Below are 19,988 nucleotides of genomic sequence, written 5' to 3' on the forward strand. Positions count from 1 at the left end.
CCCAGCTCTTGGTCGCTTGGCTAGCTTATACCCCGAATTAACAACACACAAATTGTATCCTTTTAAACACTGCCTGGCCCATTAGTTTCAGCCTCTTAACCCATTTCTAATAATCTATGTAGCACCACGAGGTGCACTTACCAGGAAAGATTCAGCATGTCTGACCTGGTGGCTGGCTACATGGCGTCTGTCTAAGGCGTCTTACCTCACTTCCTCTTCCTCCCAGCATTCTGTTCTGTTTACTCCATGCACCTATGTTCTAAGCTATCAGGGCCAAGCAGTTTCTTTATTTTTTAACCAATGACCTTCCTCCATCATTGTAGACCAGGTTGGCCTCAGTCTCACAGAAATTTGCCTGACTCTGCCTCCCAAGTGCTGGGATTAAAGGCATGTACCGCCACTTAGTGGTTTTTGAGTAGCTGATGGAAACCCAATCCAGAGACTATCGCAGAATTAAGACATTTTATATACTAAATGCAGAGCTGCAAACAGTCCAGAAAATGTGCCTTTTGTTGCCTTCGTACCCATTAGAAGCTCAGGGATGTTGATCTCGTTTGAAATCCCTAGTAGGTCAAGTATATCACTATGGGACTCAGACCACCCAAAAGACAGATATCACACCTGGCAGCCTGGCATCATATCTAGACTGGCCAGGGAATTCTGGAACCAACAAGTTTAGGGGCATGCTGGTGATCAAATAGTTTATATACCTCAATATTTTTTTTTTCGGTTTTTCGAGACAGGGTTTCTCTGTGGTTTTGGAGCCTGTCCTGGAACTAGCTCTTGTAGACCAGGCTGGCCCCGAACTCACAGAGATCCGCCTGCCTCTTCCTCCCGAGTGCTGGGATTAAAGGCGTGCGCCACCACCGCCCGGCATTTTGTTTGTTTTTGACACAGGGTTTTACTGTATAGTCTTCCTACTCCCACCCCTCAAGTGCTGGGAATAAAGGTGTGCACCATTACGGCCTGGCTGAGATTCTAAGTTTAATATTGAAGCTCAAATGGTTTTAAGAGGTACCAAGAGTTAAGCCTGACAGTGGTAGCTCATGCCTTTAATCCCAGCACTTGGGGGAGGCAGAGGCAGGCCAATCTCTGTGAATTCTATGCCAGCCTGGTCTACAGAGTGAGTTCCAGGACAGCCACAGCAACACAGAGAAAGGCTGTCTCAAAAAAAGAGGAGAAAGGAGGAGAGGAGGAGGAAGAAGAAAAAGAAAAGGTGTTTGTTTGATTGGTTGGTCTACTGAGGAGAAGCTAGAGATGTCTGGAATAACTTGGCTTAGTATTGATGAAGGGATTCTAAGGCTCAGATAAATTGGAGTGATGGGTGGATTTGCTGTTTAAAACCTGATCCTTCACAAGGAAGGACCCTGAAGACACACTCTTCTCTACTATCATAAGACTTCTCCAGGAGGTGGTGGCGCACGCCTTTAATCCCAGCACTGTGGAGGGAGAGGCAGGCAGATCTCTCTGAGTTTGAGGCCAGCCTGTTCTACAGAGTGAGTTCCAGGACAGCCAGAGCTGTTACATGGAGAAATCCTATCTTGAAAAAAAGGTATAAATTGAGGGGAGAGGGGGAGAAGTACTTTTTTTGCCTTTTTTCTTTTGTTAAATTTTATATATTTAACATTTCCACCTCCTCCCATCCTCCCCTTTCCCTCCCCCTCCCCCTCCCTGCACTCCCCCTCCCTGCACTCCCCCTCCCCCTCACTCTCCAGTCCTAAGAGAAGTCAGGGTGCCCTGCCTTGTGGGAAGTCCAAGGTCCCCCCTCCATCCAGGTCTAGGAAGGTGTGCATCCAAACAGCTCCCAAAAAGCCAGTACATGCAGTAGAATCGAAGCCATTTTAGGGTTGGCTAGAGTCTTGGCTCTAGAGTGGTTCCCAGGTGTCCAAGGGGATTTCCCCAACTAGGTCCATGGGCAGCAGAGGAGAGGGTGCCTGAACTGGCCTTCTCCCATAGACACACTGATGAATATCTTGCATATCACCATAGAACCTTCATCTGGTGATGGATGGAGATAGAGACACAGACCCACATTGGAGCACTGGACTGAGCTCCCAAAGCCCAGATGAAGAGCAGAACGGGGAAGAAATACTTTATCTTTACTTTTTTCCTTGTGCCAGACCAGGATCTAATTAGATTCCTGGTGTAGCTGGGGCCAAGGAACGTCATTGAATCACTAAAGGCAAGGTGAGCAGTTACCATAATGGGCAGTACAAGTATTGTCTATAATGTGTTGCATGAGTTCTAATTGGTCTTAATAAAAACCCGGAGCCAGATATCAGGGTAAATGCTGAAAGATCAGAGAGAGAAGGAGCAAACCACAGTCAACTCTTACCTTGCTAACTCTTCAGCCAAAAAAGGGCCAAACTACTGTCTCCTCCCATTTTATATTCCTCTCTCTGCCCAGCCATATCACTTCCTGTCTGTCTGTACAGACCTTCAGACCCCTATGGTTAATTAGTGTCTAACTCTACCCTCTGATCATCAGGCAAGCTTTATTTGTTAGAATATAAACAAAATATCAACATAATAGTGGTCTGACTGCTGTAAAACTCTGGCACCGGCTCATTAATATAGTGTGTCCAAGAAGGAAATAGAGAAGAAGCCTACTAAAAGTTTCAATCTGTATAAGCAGGAAAACCCTAGATCAAACGATAGACTTACCTTGATCATAATGATAGGGAATCATGGCCCATCCACTCTTTTCCAGATTTGAGTCAGTTCACAGCCCAGAACCCCCTAAATGAAATATAGACCAGGTCCCCTTGAGAAAGGATCATATTATAATACTTCTAAAGAGTTTTATTGTTGGTCTTTCTCCCATCCTTCCCTAGAAAGTTCTACAGTCTTTTACTAGGATTAAGTGTACACTGGGGGAAAGGAAATAGTTAGACTTTCTAGGACCTACTGGATGCTGACTCTGCATTGACCTTGATTCCATGAGATTCCCCCACCCCCCAGAGGCTTCAATCACACCTTTAATTTTTGGAATTAAAGTTCATTTGGGAGGAGGCAGGTGGATCTCCTCGAGTGATTAGCCAAGGCTACATAGTAAAACTCTACCTGAAAAAAAAAACAAAATAAAATATAGACTTGTGAAGGTCAGATGATTGATGGAGTTTTGGCTGGAGTCCAATTTATAGTAGACCCAGTGGGCCCCCAAATCATCCTGTATTTATTTCCTAGTCCCAGAAGGTATAACTGGGATAGGAACCCCACATTGGTTCCCTGACCTGTGAAGTTAGAACCAACATGGTTAGAAAAGCCAAATAGAGATGCCTCTACCGAGGAAAGCAGTGAACCCTCCGGTAGTGCTATTTCACTTGTATTTTAATAAATAAAGCTTGCCTGAAGTTCAGAGAGTAAAATAGCTGCACTGATCAGCCTTGCAGACCAGGCAGTGATGACTCAAACCTTTAATCCCAACCCTAGAGAGGAATACAAAAAAAGGAGGAGTCACCGTGCGTTGATAGCGCACACCCTTAATCCCAGCACTCGGGAGGCAGAGGCAGGTGAATTTCTGTGAGTTCGAGGCCAGCCTGGTCTACAAGAGCTACTTCCAGGAAAGGCTCGAAAGCTACAGAGAAACCCTGTCTCGAAAAACTAAAGAAAAAAAAAAAGGAGACAGACAGCTCTCACTCAGTCTCATTCTGAGAATCTTGGAGGCAGGATCGCCATTTCAGACTGAGGTCAAGGTAAGAGCCAGTGCCTGGCTGTTTTGCTTTTCTGACCTCCAGGTTGAACCCTAATTTCTGACTCAGGGTTTTAATTAATCGAGTTACAGAACCCAAAACAAATTAGTGCCATCATCAAGGACTATATTGATGGCATTATTTGATTGGACCAAGCGAGCAGGAGGCAATGACAACTTTGAACTTGATGGCAACACATATGCATATCAGAGGATGGGAACTAAAACTAACCAAAATTCAAGAGCCTTCTATCTAACTTGGTGAACTTTCTAGGAGTCTAAAGGTATGGGACGCGCAGAGAGATATTCCTTCTAAGGTATACCAGGCCTCTCCTGTCACTAAGAAAGAAGCATAATGCCTAGTGGGTCTATTTGGACTTTGGAGATAGCACATTTTCACTTGGGTGTGTTGTTTCCAACCATAAAACAGAACAGGTCCAGGCTGCTGTGCAGGCTGCTCTAACACTTGGACCATAGGATCCAGCAGACCCAATAGTACTTGAGGTGTCAGTGGCAGATTGGGATGCTCTTTGGGGTCTTTGGCATAGCCCTCTAGCTGAACCACAGTGGAAATTAAACATTTGATAATAAGGTGCCAGTTTATATCATGTGACCTGAGCTGCTCACCATGAACTGGGTATTACTTGATCCACAAAGCCATGAAGTGGGATGGTGCATAGAAACAATCCATCACCAAATAGCTACATACGTGATGAGGCCCAATCTGGTCCTGAGGGTATAAGTAAGCAGTTACAGGAAGAAGTGCCCTAACGAGTATGGTTTCTTTTTTTTTTTAGGTCATTTTATTATTGATATTTATTGAGCTCTACATTTTTCTCTGCTCCCCTCCCCCTTTCAACGCTCCCCCTTCAATCCTCCCCCAAGGTCCCCATGCTCCCAATTTACTCAGGAGATCTTGTCTTTTTCTACTTTCTACTTCCCATGTAGATTATATCTATGTAAGTCTCTCTTAGTGTCCGCATTGTTGTCTAAGTTCTCTGGGATTGTGGTTTGTAGGCTGGCTTTCTTTGCTTTATGTTTAAAAACCACCTATGACTGAGTACATGTGATAATTGTCTTTCTGGATCTGGGTTATCTCACTCAAAATAATGTTTTCTAGATCCATCCATTTTCCTACAAAAGTCAAGCTGTTGTTATTTTTTTCTGCTGTGTAGTACTCCATTGTGTAAATATACCATATTGTTCTTATCCATTCTTCAATTGAGGGGCATTCCAGGTTCTGGCTATGACAAACAAAGCTGCTATGAACATTGTTGAACACATGTCCTTGTGGCACGATTGAGCATCCTTTGGGTATATACCCAAAAGAGGTATTACTGGGTCTTTTTTTTTTTTTTTGCTTTTTCGAGACAGGGTTTCTCTGTGGCTTTGGAGCCTGTCCTGGAACTAGCTCTGTAGACCAGGCTGGTCTCGAACTCACAGAGATCCACCTGCCTCTGCCTCCCGAGTGCTGGGATTAAAGGCGTGCGCCACCATCGCCCGGCTTACTGGGTCTTGAGGAAGGTTGTTTCCTAATTTTCTGAGAAATTGCCACACTGACATCCAAAGGGGCTGTACCAGCTTGCATCCCCACCAGCAATGCAGAAGTGTTCCCCTTTCCCCACAACCTCTCCAGCATAAGTTATCATCAGTGTTTTTGATCTTGGCCATTCTTACAGGTGTAAGATGGAATCTCAGAGTTGTTTTGATTTGCATTTCTCTGATGACTAAGGATGCTGAACATTTCCTTAAGTGTCTTTCAGCCATTTTAGATTCTTCTGATGAGAGTTCTTTGTTTAGGTCTGTACTCCATTTTTTTAAATTGGATTATGTGATCTTTTGGTGACCAATTTCTTGAGTTCTTTGTATATTTTGGAGATCATACCTCTGTCTGATATAGGGTTAGTGAAGATCTTTTCCCATTCTGTAGGCTGTTGTTTTGCCTTGTTGACCGTGTCCTTTGCTTTACAGAAGCTTTTTAGTCTCAGGAGGTCCCATTTATTTTTTCTCTCAGTGTCTGTGCTGCTGGGGTTATATTTAGGAAGTGGTTCCCTGTGCCAATGCGTTCAAGTGTACTTCCCACTTTCTCTTCTGTAAGGTTCAGAGTGGCTGGCTTTATGTTGAGGTCTTTAATCCATTTGGACTTGAGTTTTGTGCATGGTGATAGATATGGGTCTATTTTCATTCTTCTACATGTTGATATCTGTAGTAATATGAGCGGCGGGGCTGCATCCCTGGCACCCCAGCTGCCTAGCTAGCTTATGCCCCGAAATAATAACACACAAACTGTATTCATTTAAACACTGCTTGGTCCTTTAGCTCTAGCCCTTACAGGCTAATTCTCACATCCCGATCAACCCATCTCTAATAATCTGTGAGCACCGGTCTTACCGGGAAAGATTCAGCATGTCTAACCTGGCGGCTTGCTTCATCGCGTGCGTCTGCCCGGGAGAGCGGAGCATGGCATCTCTCTGAGGCGTCTGCTCCCGAGAGGAGAGCTGTGGAGTCTGAGCTCACTTCCTCTTCCCCCAGCGTTCTGTTCTGTTTACTCCTCCCACCTATCTTCTAACCAATGAGGGCCAAGCAGTTTCTTTTTATTTAACCAATGACCTTCCTCCATCATTTCCCCTTTTTCGATATAAACAAAAAAAAAAGGCTTTAACTTTAACATAGCAAAATTACATATAACGAAACAGTTATCAAGTAAAAGTTACAATAATCTTTATCATAACTAAGGAAAACTGTAACTATAACTAACTATTCTGAACTCCATCAAAGACTCCAGAAGAATACAATACTACCTAAGCAAACAAGAAAACAGCAACTTTTAAAACTCTAGAAATGACAGAGACATCTCACTGCCTGGACAGTCACCCAAAGTTCCTCTGTACCGTTGGGGCATCCACCTTCGGCCTACAGGCCCATAGTTTCCAGCAGACATTTCATTTCCACAAAGCAGGAAATTTCAAAGTCAGTTCCGTCACTATCTGCTGTGTCCTGCAGAATGTCTCGCAGACTCTTTCATGAATCAGGAACCCCGAAAGATCATCTCACCTTAGGCAAGTTCAGTAGTCCTCTCTCTGTGGGTTCTCTGTGTCCAGTTTATGCAACAGTCCAGGCAAGAGGAGTTTCTTGCCCAAATGGCTATCAAACTCCATAAGGATCCTCTTCTATGCCCATCTTCCTCTTGAAGTAGATTGGTGCTGCCAGGAGCAGAGTGTCTCATTGTCATGAAAAGTCCTAAGTTATTAAAACATTTAAAATGCCATATTCTATAATCTTTGAAAAATATGAAGAATGCCTATCTAAAATATATCTACGCACATCTAGAAAATATTAACATGACTACAAACTTGACTATTATTTATGATTATCCATCAACAACCTATATTTCCTAATTATATATTACATTTTAATAATGAACTACACAATCACAATACCTTAATCAATACCAGAAATACATATACATATAACAAAATTGACCGTTAATCTCTATCAATAAAGCAAAATCTATACTAATGCAAATTATTCATACCTATATCATATCCCCTTTAAATGTAAAAGAACATTTATAAACATTTTTTGGCAATATGGGCTCAGTTATTTCTCTCCAAACTGCTTCCTGCTGAATGGGGGCATCGTTAATTAGGTCTTTCATGGTATAACCTGTGTGCTAGTTTCATCTCAGTTGGCAGTTGAGCGAAGCAATTTTCTGAAGGTGTTCACAGCAACCCTTCAGGAGGGCGTGGTCCATCATACCAAATCGGAATAGAAGAAATGAACAGGGTCTCATCCTCTGTGAAAACAAAATAAGAAACTCCTTTCCAAAGCATCATGTCCTTAGATCCAAATTTCAAAGTCAAGGCATCAAAATATCTATGCTGGATTAGTTCAGCAGCATTTATAAATATCTTTTAGCAGCCGTTGCTCCGTCCTCAGCATTCAAACAATTCAAACAGAGCATAATAGCATACAGTATCAAAATTCTCTGTGTATTTTCCATCTTTGTGCAGCTTTGTATTAACCTCTATTTCGTTTATTTTTACTTTTAACTTTTTGCTTTTTGAGCGTATATTTTGACCTGGAATAACTCTGTAGACTAGGCTGTTTTTGAACTCTCAGAGATCTGCCTGTCTCCGCCTCCCAGGCATTGGGATTAAAGGTGTGCGCTACTACACCTTGAACTCACAGAGATCTGTTTGTCTCTGCCTTCTAGGCACTGGGATTAAAGGCGTATGCTACCACACCTTGAAGTCACAGAGGTCAATCTCCCTCTGCCTCCCAAGTGTTGGGATTAATGGTGTGTACTACCACACACAACAACTCTCTTCCTTTTTTTGTATTTTACTTTAATAACTTCAACTTTTAGTCTGAATATATTTTTAACACACTTTAAACCATTCAGAAATTTTCTCTGTCTTTGAATCTCTCTTTACTGTATATCTCTCTTTTTCTGACTACATGAGTCTTTAATTTACCAAGCAATCTCAGTAGGACTAAAGCCGTGGCTTTGATGGCTGGATCCAGACCATTCCTTAGCTTTCCAGCCTCATGGCTGAGGTACTGGCTGTAGCCATGTTTACTGCCACAACTCTATGGCATTTCAAGGTCCCTACCAGCAAGCGAGCTTCAGCAGCCTGTGCTTGCAAACCGCACGAACCGCCTGCGAAAAAGAGTCAGAGTTTGCCCTGGCAGGACAGCCCAGAAAGCTGGCATTTTTAAACGGCACAGCTTTTTTCCTGCTACGGCTGAAAACCGAAAAGCATGCGTTCAGCCTTTCGTCAATACCATTTAAGTGTTTCGTGGCAGGACCTCTTAATGAGCTGCAGGGTTTTGCAGCTAAAGCTGAGTCAGGAAGCCTCTATTAAATTGCAGCTACCAAGAAAACATGCTCTTCTCTTTCCCAAGCTTTCTCAGGCTTTCAGTGGATTCAGTTGTCCACACGTCTGGGAGCCAATCTGTAGTAATATGAGCGGTGGGGCTGCATCCCTGGCACCCCAGCCGCCTGGCTAGCTTATGCCCCGAAATAACAACACACAAACTGTATTCATTTAAACACTGCTTGGTCCTTTAGCTCTAGCCCTTACAGGCTAATTCTCACATCCCGATCAACCCATCTCTAATAATCTGTGAGCACCGGTCTTACCGGGAAAGATTCAGCATGTCTAACCTGGCGGCTTGCTTCATCGCGTGCATCTGCCCGGGAGAGCGGAGCATGGCATCTCTCTGAGGCGTCTGCTCCCGAGAGGAGAGCTGTGGAGTCTGAGCTCACTTCCTCTTCCTCCCAGCGTTCTGTTCTGTTTACTCCTCCCACCTATCTTCTAACCAATGAAGGCCAAGCAGTTTCTTTTTATTTAACCAATGACCTTCCTCCATCAGATATCCAGTTATGCCAGCACCACTTATTAAATATGCTTTCTTTTTCCATTTGATATTTTTTTGCTTCTTTATCAAAGATCAGGTGTTCGAAGATATGTGGATTGATATTCGGGTCTTCTATTCGGTTCCATTGGTCCTCCTGTCTGTTCTTAGGCCAATACCAGACTGTTTTCGGTACTGTAGCTCTGTAGTAGAGTTTGAAGTCAGGGATTGTGATGCCTCCAGAAATTCTCTTATTGCATAGGATTGTTTTGACTATCCTGGGGTTTTTGCTTTTTCAAATGAAGTTGAGTACCGTTCTTTCGAGGTCTTTGAAGAATTTTGCTGGGATTTTGATGGGCATTGCGTTGAATCTGTAGATTGCTTTTGGTAACGAGTATGGTTTCTACTCCCATTACAATGCCTTCTGTCCCCACGTACACACCTATGACCTCATGGAGTGTGCCCTATGATGGATTAAGGAAAAGAAGACCAAGGTCTGGTTTAAGCATGGTCCTTGCTGGGTAGTGACGGTGCACACCTTTAATTCCAGCACTTGAGAGGCAGAGGCCAGTAGATCTCTGTGCATTCAAGACCAGTGAGGTTTACAAGAGCTAGTTCCAGGACAGCTAGGACTGTTACACAGAGAATCCATAACTTAAAAAGCAAAGAATGGTCCTGGGGGTGGTGGGGCTGAAGAGATGGTTCAAAGGCTAAAAGTATCTACTGCTCTTGCAGAGGACCTGGGTTTGGTTCCCAGTACTCCACATGGTGGTACAGTTCTGACCTCAAGGGTACCAGGCATGCACATGGCGCATATATGGAATACACACATTCAATCATTTACACATGCACATAAAATAAAAATAAATAAAAACTTAAAAAGGAGAGTGGTCCTGTATGGTATGCAAGTACTGCCCAGAAATGGACAACTACCATTTCAGCCCTTTTGGAAACAGCCCTGCAGGACACTAAAGAAGGAGACCTTCATAGTGGGCAATTCCAGTTCCTACATTTTGTGTGGAAGGAGAAATGGCCAGATGTGTAATTTTTCACTGATTCATAGGCTGTAGCCAATGGACAGACTGGATGATCAGGGACTTAGAAGCATGATTGGAGCCAGGTGGTGGTGGTGCACACCTTTAATCCCAGCACTTGGCAGGCAGAGGCAAGCAGAACTCTGTGAGTTCGAGGCCAGCCTGGTCTACAAGAGCAAGTTCCAGGACAGGCTCCAAAGCTACAGAGAAACCTTGTCTAGAAAAAAAAAGCATGATTGGAAAATTGATGAGAAAGACATCTGAGGAAGAAGTATGTGGAGAGATCTCTCTGAATGGGCAAAGGTTGGGAAGATAATTGCATCCCATGTAAGTGCTCATCCAAAGGTGACTTCAGCTGAGCAGGAGTTCAGTAATCAAGTAGACAGGACAACCCATTCTGTGGACAGTCAGCCTCTGTCCCCAGCCATTCCTCTCATTGCCTGATGGGCCCATGAACAAAGCAGCTATGGTGGCAGAGATGATGCTTATGCATGGGCTAAACAACATGGATTTCTACTCACCAAGGCTGACCTGGTTACAGCTGCTGCTGATGCCAAGTCTACCAGCAGCAGAGATCAACAATGAGTTCAATATCCAAGTCAGGAGGCCTTAAGTTGGTAGAGCAGAGATGTATACACACAATGACTCAGCATCGTATAACATGCCTCCATAAAGCTCAGAGACCTAAAATGCTGGACATAAATATAGAAAGAGCTCAAGAGCCTCTCCTGGGTTCAAGTGATGAGAAACCTTCCATCTGAATGTACATCTAAAGAGACCTGAGACATCTGCGTCATCAGGACACGTGCCTGAAAACAGAACATGCTTCATGCCCTCAAAAAGTGCTTTTTTTGTCTTGAGGGGGTATTTTGTTTTGTTTTATAGTTTTAGGGATTATCTTAGTTAGCTGTGAAGAGACACCATGACCACAGAAACTCTTATATCTATACAATATTCTGTCTGTGTGTATGCTCGAAGGCCAGAAGAGGGCACCAGACCCCATTACAGATGGTTGTGAGCCACCATGTGGTTGCTGGGAATTGAACTCAGGACCTTTGGAAAAGCAGGCAATGCTCTTAACCTCTGAGCCATCTCTCCAGCCCCCAACCACAGAAACTCTTATAAAGGAAAACATTTAATTGGGGTGGCTTACAGTTTCGGAGGTTCAGTCCATTCTCATCATGGCAGGGAGCATGGTGGGAAGCCTGGCAGCATATGGGCAGACACAGTGCTGGAAAAGTAGCTGAAGTTCTACATCTTGATCTGTAGGCAGCAAGAAAAGACAGAAACACTGGGTCTGGCTTAGTATCTGAGACCTCAAAGCCCACCCCCCAGTGACACACTTATTCCAACAAAGCCATACCTACTTCACAGCTCCCAATAGTGCTGCTCCCTATGGACTGGGGGCATTTTTATTCAAACCACCAAAGGGATGAACCCCAGAGCCTACACCCCTAGCTCATAAATTTTTAACAAGCCTCAAGTCCTATGGTACGAGTAGATTAGACACCTTATTATCATGAAACAAAACCCCACACCATATTAGAGGCCTCACATCTTGATAAATACACACAGAATCATTAAAGCAACTTAAAATCTTGGGATATGACAGGTGGTGGTGGCTCACACCTTCAATCCGAGCACTTGAGATTCAGAGGTAGGCAGATCTTTGTGATTTCAAGGCCAGCTAGTTCCAGGACAGTCAGGGTTACAAAGAGAAACCTTATTTTGTAAAACAAAACAAAAAATCCTGAGATCCATACCCACGAGGAGGTGAGAGTAGCAGTTCTAGGATGCTGTCTTACTTAGGGTTTCTATCGCTGTGATGAAACACCAGGACCAAAAGCAATTTGGGGAGGAAAGTACTTGGCTGACACTTCCACATCACTGAAGGAAGTCAGGACAGGAACCTAGAGGCAGGAGCTAATGCAGAGGCCATGGAGGGGAGCTGCTTACTGGCTTGATTCCATATGACTTGCTCAGCCTGTTTTGTTATAGAACCCAGGACCACCTACAATGGGCTGGGCGCTCCCTCATCAGTCACTAAGAAAAATGCCTTACAGCCTGATCTCACGGGGGCATCTTTTTCAAATGAGGCTCCCCCACCCCAGTGACTCTACCGTACATCAAGCTGACATAAAGCTAGCCATCACAGGAATATACTTGTAAACAGATCATGGGCCTTCATTCTGGCATAGTCACATACAGAGAACTCAGAAATCTCCTAACTGGGATATACATGTCTTACCAAATAATGTTGTAAGAGAGAGGAGTGGGCCTGCTTTTCCTCCTGGCTGTCCAGCTAGCTTACATCTGAAATAATTACACAGAAACTGTATTCATTTAAACACTGCCTGGCCCATTATTTCTAGCCTCTTATTGGCTAAGGCTCACATCTTGATTCAATCCATTTCTAATAACCTGTATGTCACCATGAGGTCGTGGCTTACCAGGAAAGATTCTAACCTACGTTCATCTCAGGCCAGATAGCCATGGCATCTGCCACACTTCCCTTCTTCCCAGCATCCTGTTCTGTCTACTTCACCCACTTAAGGGCTGCCCTATCAAAAGGCCAAGGCAGTTTCTTTATTCAACCAATGAAAGCAACATACAAACAGAAGACCATCCCACACCAAAATAATCTCATAACTGGGATATACATGTCTTATGAAATAATAAACCAGGCAATTATACATGTAAGCATAAAAATAAAAATCCCATATGCTTGTGAAAAACAATGTAATAAAAGATATTCTGATTGAATGTTTCAGGGTTTCAGTTCACCATGGTAAAGAGGGAATGGCACAGCATCTTATCTACGAGTAGACAGGAAGCACAGAGAAAGAAAGGGACTAGAGACTAGTCCCTTTAAAGCCATGCCTTAGTGACCTACTAACTCCAGCTAGGATCCAGCTGCCAAGTCCATCTCTCCCCCAGAGCCCCCCCCCCCAAATACTGATACCAACTGGAGACCAAGGGTTTAGTACATGAGCCTGTGTGAAATAATTCATATTTAAACCATAACAAGTGTGTAGCTGCCAGCGATCCAGGGCTAAAATCTGGGATGTATATCACAGACAGCTGTGATACATCTTCAGAAACAGCAGAGAACCCACATTCTGGGAAAACTCAAACATATCAGAGCCCTCGTTTACCAGGAAACATCATATTCACACTGCTAACCACCAAAGACAAAGAATTTCCATTTTGGATATAGCTCCATTTCAGATCATAGCCCCAGAGACTACAGATATCACCCAAGGAAGAGACCTTACACTCTGAGACCCACATCAGCAAACAGATTGGGGCTTTCATCATGTGAGATGTCCTTCAGAACACATCAGCATCCATATAAACCAGGGAAACCCACATATAGATCAGAGATCTCAAGTCCTATGATATAGATAGATATAGATATAGATATAGATATAGATATAGATATAGATATAGATATAGATATAGATATAGATATAGATATAGATATAGATATAGATATAGATATAGATATAGATATAGATATAGATATAGATATAGATATATCCCAGGATGAAGCCCAGAGGGGCCTGGGGTATAGCTCAGTACTTGCCTAGGATGTTTGAGGCCCTTGGTTCAATTCCCAGCAGAACTAAGATGTGCCACTTGCTGCCCAAGCAGACCAGAGATCTGAATGCCTGGAATATCCAGACATAGACCCCTTCTAACCCTCACTCACTCCCTGAGATGAACACATAAACTGTAACAGTCAACACCAAACAGAATCCTCCTGTGATGGAGGAAGGTCATTGGCTAATAAAGGCACTGCCCTGGCCCATTTTATTGGTTAGAGGATAGGTGGGAGGAGTAAACAGAACAGAACGCTAGGAGGAAGAGGAAGTGAGGTCAGACGCCACAGCTCTCCTCTCAGGAGCAGACGCCTCAGAGAGACGCCATGCCCTGCTCCCGGGATGAAGCTCCGACCCAGGATGGACTAGGCTAGAATCTCCCCGGTAAGCGCACCTTGGGGTGCTACACACAGATGATTAGAAATGGGCTAAATTAATATGTGAGAATTAGCCTAGAAGATAAAGGGCCAAGCAGTGCTTAAAAGAATACAGTGTCTGTGTAATTATTTTGGGGCATAAGCTAGCCGCCGAGCAGGCAGCCGGGGTGCTGGGGACGCAGCCCCGCTGCCCTTATTACTTCATATGGCGCCCACGTGGACAACTGCTTCCACATAAAGCCTGAGACAGCTTGGGAAATAATTCTAGAACAAAATGAAAGCATTGTGCCTGGTTTCTTGGTAGCAGCAATTTCTCGGTTCTACTCTGCCTGCTAGAGGCAAGCAAGCACCTCATCTAAGAGAGGCTTCCTGACTCAGCTTTAGCTGCAAAGCCTGCAGCTCATTAAGAGGTCCTGCCACGAAACACTTAAAAGGTGTTGACGAAAAGCTGAACGCATGCTTTTCGGTTTTCAGCCGTAGCAGGAAAAAAGCTACGCCGTTTAAAAATGCCAGCTTTCTGGGCTGTCCTGCCAGGACAAACTCTGACTCTTTTTCGCAGGCGGTTTGTGCGGTTTGCAAGCACAGGCTGCTGAAGCTCGCTTGCTGGCTACAGCCAGTACCTCAGCCATGAGGCTGGAAAGCTAAGGAATGGGCTGGATCCAGACGGCAAAGCCACGCCTTTAATCCTACTGATATTGCTTGGTAAATGAAAGACTCTTGTGGTCAGAAAAAGAGAGAGATACAGTAAAGAGAGATTCAAAGACAAAGAAAATTTCTAAATGGTTTTAAATGTGTTAAAAATATATGCAGACTAAAAGTTGAAGTTCTTTTTTTTTAAATATTTATTTACTTATTATGTATACAATATTCAGTTTGTGTGTATACCTGCAGGCCAGAAGAGGGCACCAGACCTCATTACAGATGGTTGTGAGCCACCATGTGGTTGCTGGGAATTGAACTCAGGACCTTTGGAAGAGCAGGCAGTGCTCTTAACCGCTGAGCCATCTCTCCAGCCCAAAGTTGAAGTTCTTAAAGTAAAAAAAAAAAAAGGAAGAGAGTTGTTGTGTGTGGTAGCACACGCCTTTAATTCCAGTGCCTAGAAGGCAGAGGCAGGCAGATCTCTGTGAGTTCAAGGTGTAGTAGTGTACACCTTTAATCCCAAATGCCTGGGAGGCAGAGACAGGCGGATCTCTGAGAGTTCAAAGACAGCCTGGTCTACAGAGTTACTTCAGGTCAAAGATACAGAGAACCTGTCTCAAAAAGCAAAGAGTTAAAAGTAAAAATAAAATAGAGGTTAAAATAAAACGAACAAAGATGGAAAATACACAGAGAATTTTGATACTGTATGCTATTATGCTCTCTTTAAATTATTTAAATGCTGAGGAAGGAGCAACAGATGCTAAAAGATATTTATTTATAAATGCTGCTAAACTAATCCAACATAGATATTATGAATTTGGATCTAAGGATATGATACTTTGGAAAAGAGATTCTTCTTTTGTTTTCACAGAGGGTCAGACCTTGTGGATTGCATTTATCCCGATTTGGTATGATGGATCACGCCCTCCTGAAGGGTTGCTGTGAGCATCTTCAGAAAATTGCTTCGCTCAACTGCCAACTGAGATGAAACTAGCACACAGGTTATACCATGAAAGACCTAATTAACGACGCCCCCATTCAGCAGGAAGCAGTTTGGAGAGAAAAAACTGCACCCATGTTCCCAAATATGGTTTATAAACGTTCTTTTTACATTTAAAGGGGATATGATATAGGTATGAATAATTTGCATTAGTATAGATTTTGCTTTATTGATAGAGATTTAAGGTCAATTTTGTTATATATATAAGTGTTTCTGATTTTGATTAAGGTATTGTGATTGTGTAGTTCATTTAAATATGTACTGTATAATTAAGAAATATATGTTGTTAATGGATAATCATAAATAATAGTCAAGTTTGTAGTCATGTTAATATTTTCTAGATGTGCGTACATATATTTTAGATAGGCATTCTTCATATTTTTCAAAGATTATAGAATATGGCATTTTAAATGTTTTAATAACTTAGGACTTTTCATGACAATGAGACACTCTGCTCCTGGCAGCACCAATCTACTTCAAGAGGAAGATGGGCATCGAAGAGGCTCGTTATGGAGTTTTGATAGCCATTTGGGCAAGAAACTGCTCTTGCCTGGACTATTGCATAAACTGGACACAGAGAACCCACAGAGAGAGGACTACTGAACTTGCCTAAGGTGAGATGATCTTTCGGGGTTCCTGATTCATGAAAGAGTCTGCGAGACATTCTGCAGGACACAACAGATAGTGACTGAACTGACCTTGAATTTTCCTGCTTTATGGAAATGTGTGCTGGATACCATGGGCCTGAAGGCATGAAGATGGATGCCCCAACGGTACAGAGGAACTTTGGGTGACTGTCCAGGCAGCGAGATGTCGCTGTCATTTCTAGAGTTTTAAAAGTTGCTTTTTTCTTGTTTGCTTAGATAGTATTGTATCTTTCTGGAGTCTTTGATGGAGTTAAGAATAGTTAGTTATAGTTATAGTTTTCCTTAGTTATGATAAAGATTATTGTAACTTTTACTTGATAACTGTTTTGTTATATGTAATTTTGCTATGTTAAAGCCTTTTTTTTGTTTAAACCGAAAAAGGGGAAATGATGGAGGAAGGTCATTGGCTAATAAAGGCACTGCCCTGGCCCATTTTATTGGTTAGAGGATAGGTGGGAGGAGTAAACAGAACAGAACGCTAGGAGGAAGAGGAAGTGAGGTCAGACGCCACAGCTCTCCTCTCAGGAGCAGACGCCTCAGAGAGACGCCATGCCCTGCTCCCGGGATGAAGCTCCGACCCAGGATGGACTAGGCTAGAATCTCCCCGGTACGCGCACCTTGGGGTGCTACACACAGATGATTAGAAATGGGCTAAATTAATATGTGAGAATTAGCCTAGAAGATAAAGGGCCAAGCAGTGCTTAAAAGAATACAGTGTCTGTGTAATTATTTTGGGGCATAAGCTAGCCGCCGAGCAGGCAGCCGGGGTGCTGGGGACGCAGCCCCGCTGCCCTTATTACTTCACTCCTGGCTTGAAATATACAAATATAGGTAAGAGAACTTATGTTCCTGACAAAATTCACAAACATAGATATCATATTCAGAAATACAACAGCAATGGACAGTCATAAAACGTGGGCTCATCCTGCTCCAGGTTCCTTAGTGCTAGGAATACGAGTGTGTGCCAATCCCACCCATCACTTCCCTCTTGTGTGCTCTTGGGATCACTCCTTCTCTCCCTGCCCGCCTCCTGGTCTCCCTACATAGCCCAGTCTGGACCTCACCAGAATGGCCCCAAATGCACAGTCCTTCTGCCTCCACCTCTCAAGTACTGGGATGAGAAGCCCCACGCCTGGGACATATTTTTGTACTTCTCTTTGTGCCGCTGAAGATCAAACCCAAGATTTGTGCACTTTAGGCAAGCACTGAAGCACCTAATTACGTAGCCAGCAGTTCGCTTTTTATAACCATGGTTACCAGACAAGAGCCCCATCTGTGAGACAGCACTCAATAGGCTATGCACGAGGGTGGAGCTCCAAGGCCTAAGTACCTTCCTTCCATTAGGCTTCAGATCCTTGTTTGTTTTTCAAGACAGGGTTTCTCTGTGTAGCCTTGGCTGACCTAAAACTCAATTTGTACACCCACCAGTCTGGCCTTGAGTCAGAGATCCTTGCCTCTACTGCCTGGCTAGGCTTCAGATCTAAAAGTTCCATTACTTCATGTGAACTTTTGGGGGATACACCACATCCAAACCATAATAGGCACATCAACAGGTAGATTATAGCGTAGTTTACTGACTCTAAACTGGATAACACAAACTCAGACAAAGATTCCCAGACTGTTCCAACACTTCAATACCCTAAACCAGTGGTTCTTAGCCACAGGCACTGTATGAGCCTGCATGTGTGCGTGCGTACATGTGTGTGTGCGTGCATGTGCATGCATGTACATGCACACATATAGAAACCAGAGAAGGATGTTGAGTGTCCTGTCCTATTACTTTCCACTTTATTCCCTTGAGACAGAGTCTCTCAGTGTATTTGGAACTAGGCTGGCAGACCTCAAACTCCAGAGATCCGCCTGCCTCTGCCTCTCAAGTGCTGACTTGGATTAAAGGCATACGCCACCACTGTCTGGCTAATGCAAGTTTTTATATTTAAAATATTTAGAAAAAATATGAAATTAAAATATAATTACATTGTTCCCTCCTTTCCTCTCTTCAACTCCTCCTATGTACCTCCTCCCCTTTCCCTTTGTTCTGTCTAATTTATGGCCTTTTTTTTTTTTTTTTTGGTTTTTCGAGACAGGGTTTCTCTGTAGCTTTGGAGCCTGTCCTGGAACTAGCTCTTGTAGCCCAGGCTGGTCTCGAACTCACAGAGATCTTTTTCTTAATTTGTTCATGCTTTTAAAAGATGAGATACTCCAGGCACTGATGGCACACACCTTTAATGCCAGCACTCGGGAGGCAGAGCCAGGCGGATCTCTGTGAGTTCAAGGCCTGCCTGGTCTACAGAGCTAGTTCCAGGACAGGCTCCAAAGCTACAGGAAAACCCTGTTTTGAAAAGCCAAAAATGAATGAATGAATGAATGAATAAAAGACGAGATACAGATAATTATACAGTTTTGGTCACAATGTTATCTTCGTGATTCCCATCTCAATTTTGGTTCCACTTCAAGGTTCCTATTTGCTTGAGGGTAAAAATTAATTTAGAGAGATGATTACTCTGCTCCAGAGTGCCATTTTTCAAATCAGATAATTAAGGCACTAATTTTTTTAATTTTATTTTGTATGCATTAGTGTTTTTGCCTTCATGTAAGTCTGTGTGAGTGTGTTGGATCCTCTGGAACTGGAGTTACAGATGGTTGTGAGCTGTCAGGTGAGTACTGGGAATTGAACCCTGGACCTCTGGAAGAACAGTCAGTGTTCCTAACTACTGAACCATCTCTCCAGCCCCCAAGAAGCTAAATTCTTTATTCTGAAGATTCAGAGGGTGACTTACCTGTGTTTTCAGGTATGTTTTCTATGTATACATGCATATAAACATAAATATTCTGTGGACTTTTAAGATACATTTTGACCACTACTACTCCCTAAAAACAAACTTAAAACTCAGGTTTTTCAAGTTTTATAGTTTAGCCAATTGTAAAATACAATTCTAAGCCCCTGCGGTGGTGGCGCACGCCTTTAATCCCAGCACTTGGGAGCAGAGGCAGGTGGATCTCTGAGTTTGAGGCCAGCCTGGTCTACAGAGCTAGTTCCAGGACAGCCAGGGCTGTTACACAGAGAAACCCTGTCTTGAAAAACAAAACAAAATAAAAAAAAAAGAAAGAAAAATTAGCTATGTCTTCCATTCCTATAAAATTCTGATTTTTAGCCAGTCTGATCTCTGTTTCTCACCAGTTATTAATATTACTAATATTTGGTACCTAAAGAAGACAATCTAGTTTTTAAAAGTTTTTTTTTTTTTTTGGTTTTTTGAGACAGGGTTTCTCTGTGGTTTTGGAGCCTGTCCTGGAACTAGCTCTTGTAGACCAGGCTGGCCCCGAACTCACAGAGATCCGCCTGCCTCTGCCTCCCGAGTGCTGGGATTAAAGGCGTGCGCCACCACGGCCCGGCTGTTTTTAAAAAGTTTAAAGGATGGGGCTGGAGAGATGGCTAAGCGGTTGGGAACACTGACTGCTCTTCCAGAGGATCGGGGTTCGATTCCCAGCACCCACATGGCAGCTCACAACTGTCTGAAAACGCAGTTCCACGAGATCTGACACCTTCACACCAACGAACGTAATAAAGTTAAATAATTTTTTTTTAAAAAAGGAATACTGTATTGTTATCTAATTTCTTCTATAATGTGGTTTC

The sequence above is a fragment of the Microtus oregoni genome, unplaced genomic scaffold (genome assembly GCF_018167655.1).
Source record: "Microtus oregoni isolate MIOR12 unplaced genomic scaffold, Mior012 000092F_000, whole genome shotgun sequence".
Classification (NCBI taxonomy): domain Eukaryota; kingdom Metazoa; phylum Chordata; class Mammalia; order Rodentia; family Cricetidae; genus Microtus; species Microtus oregoni.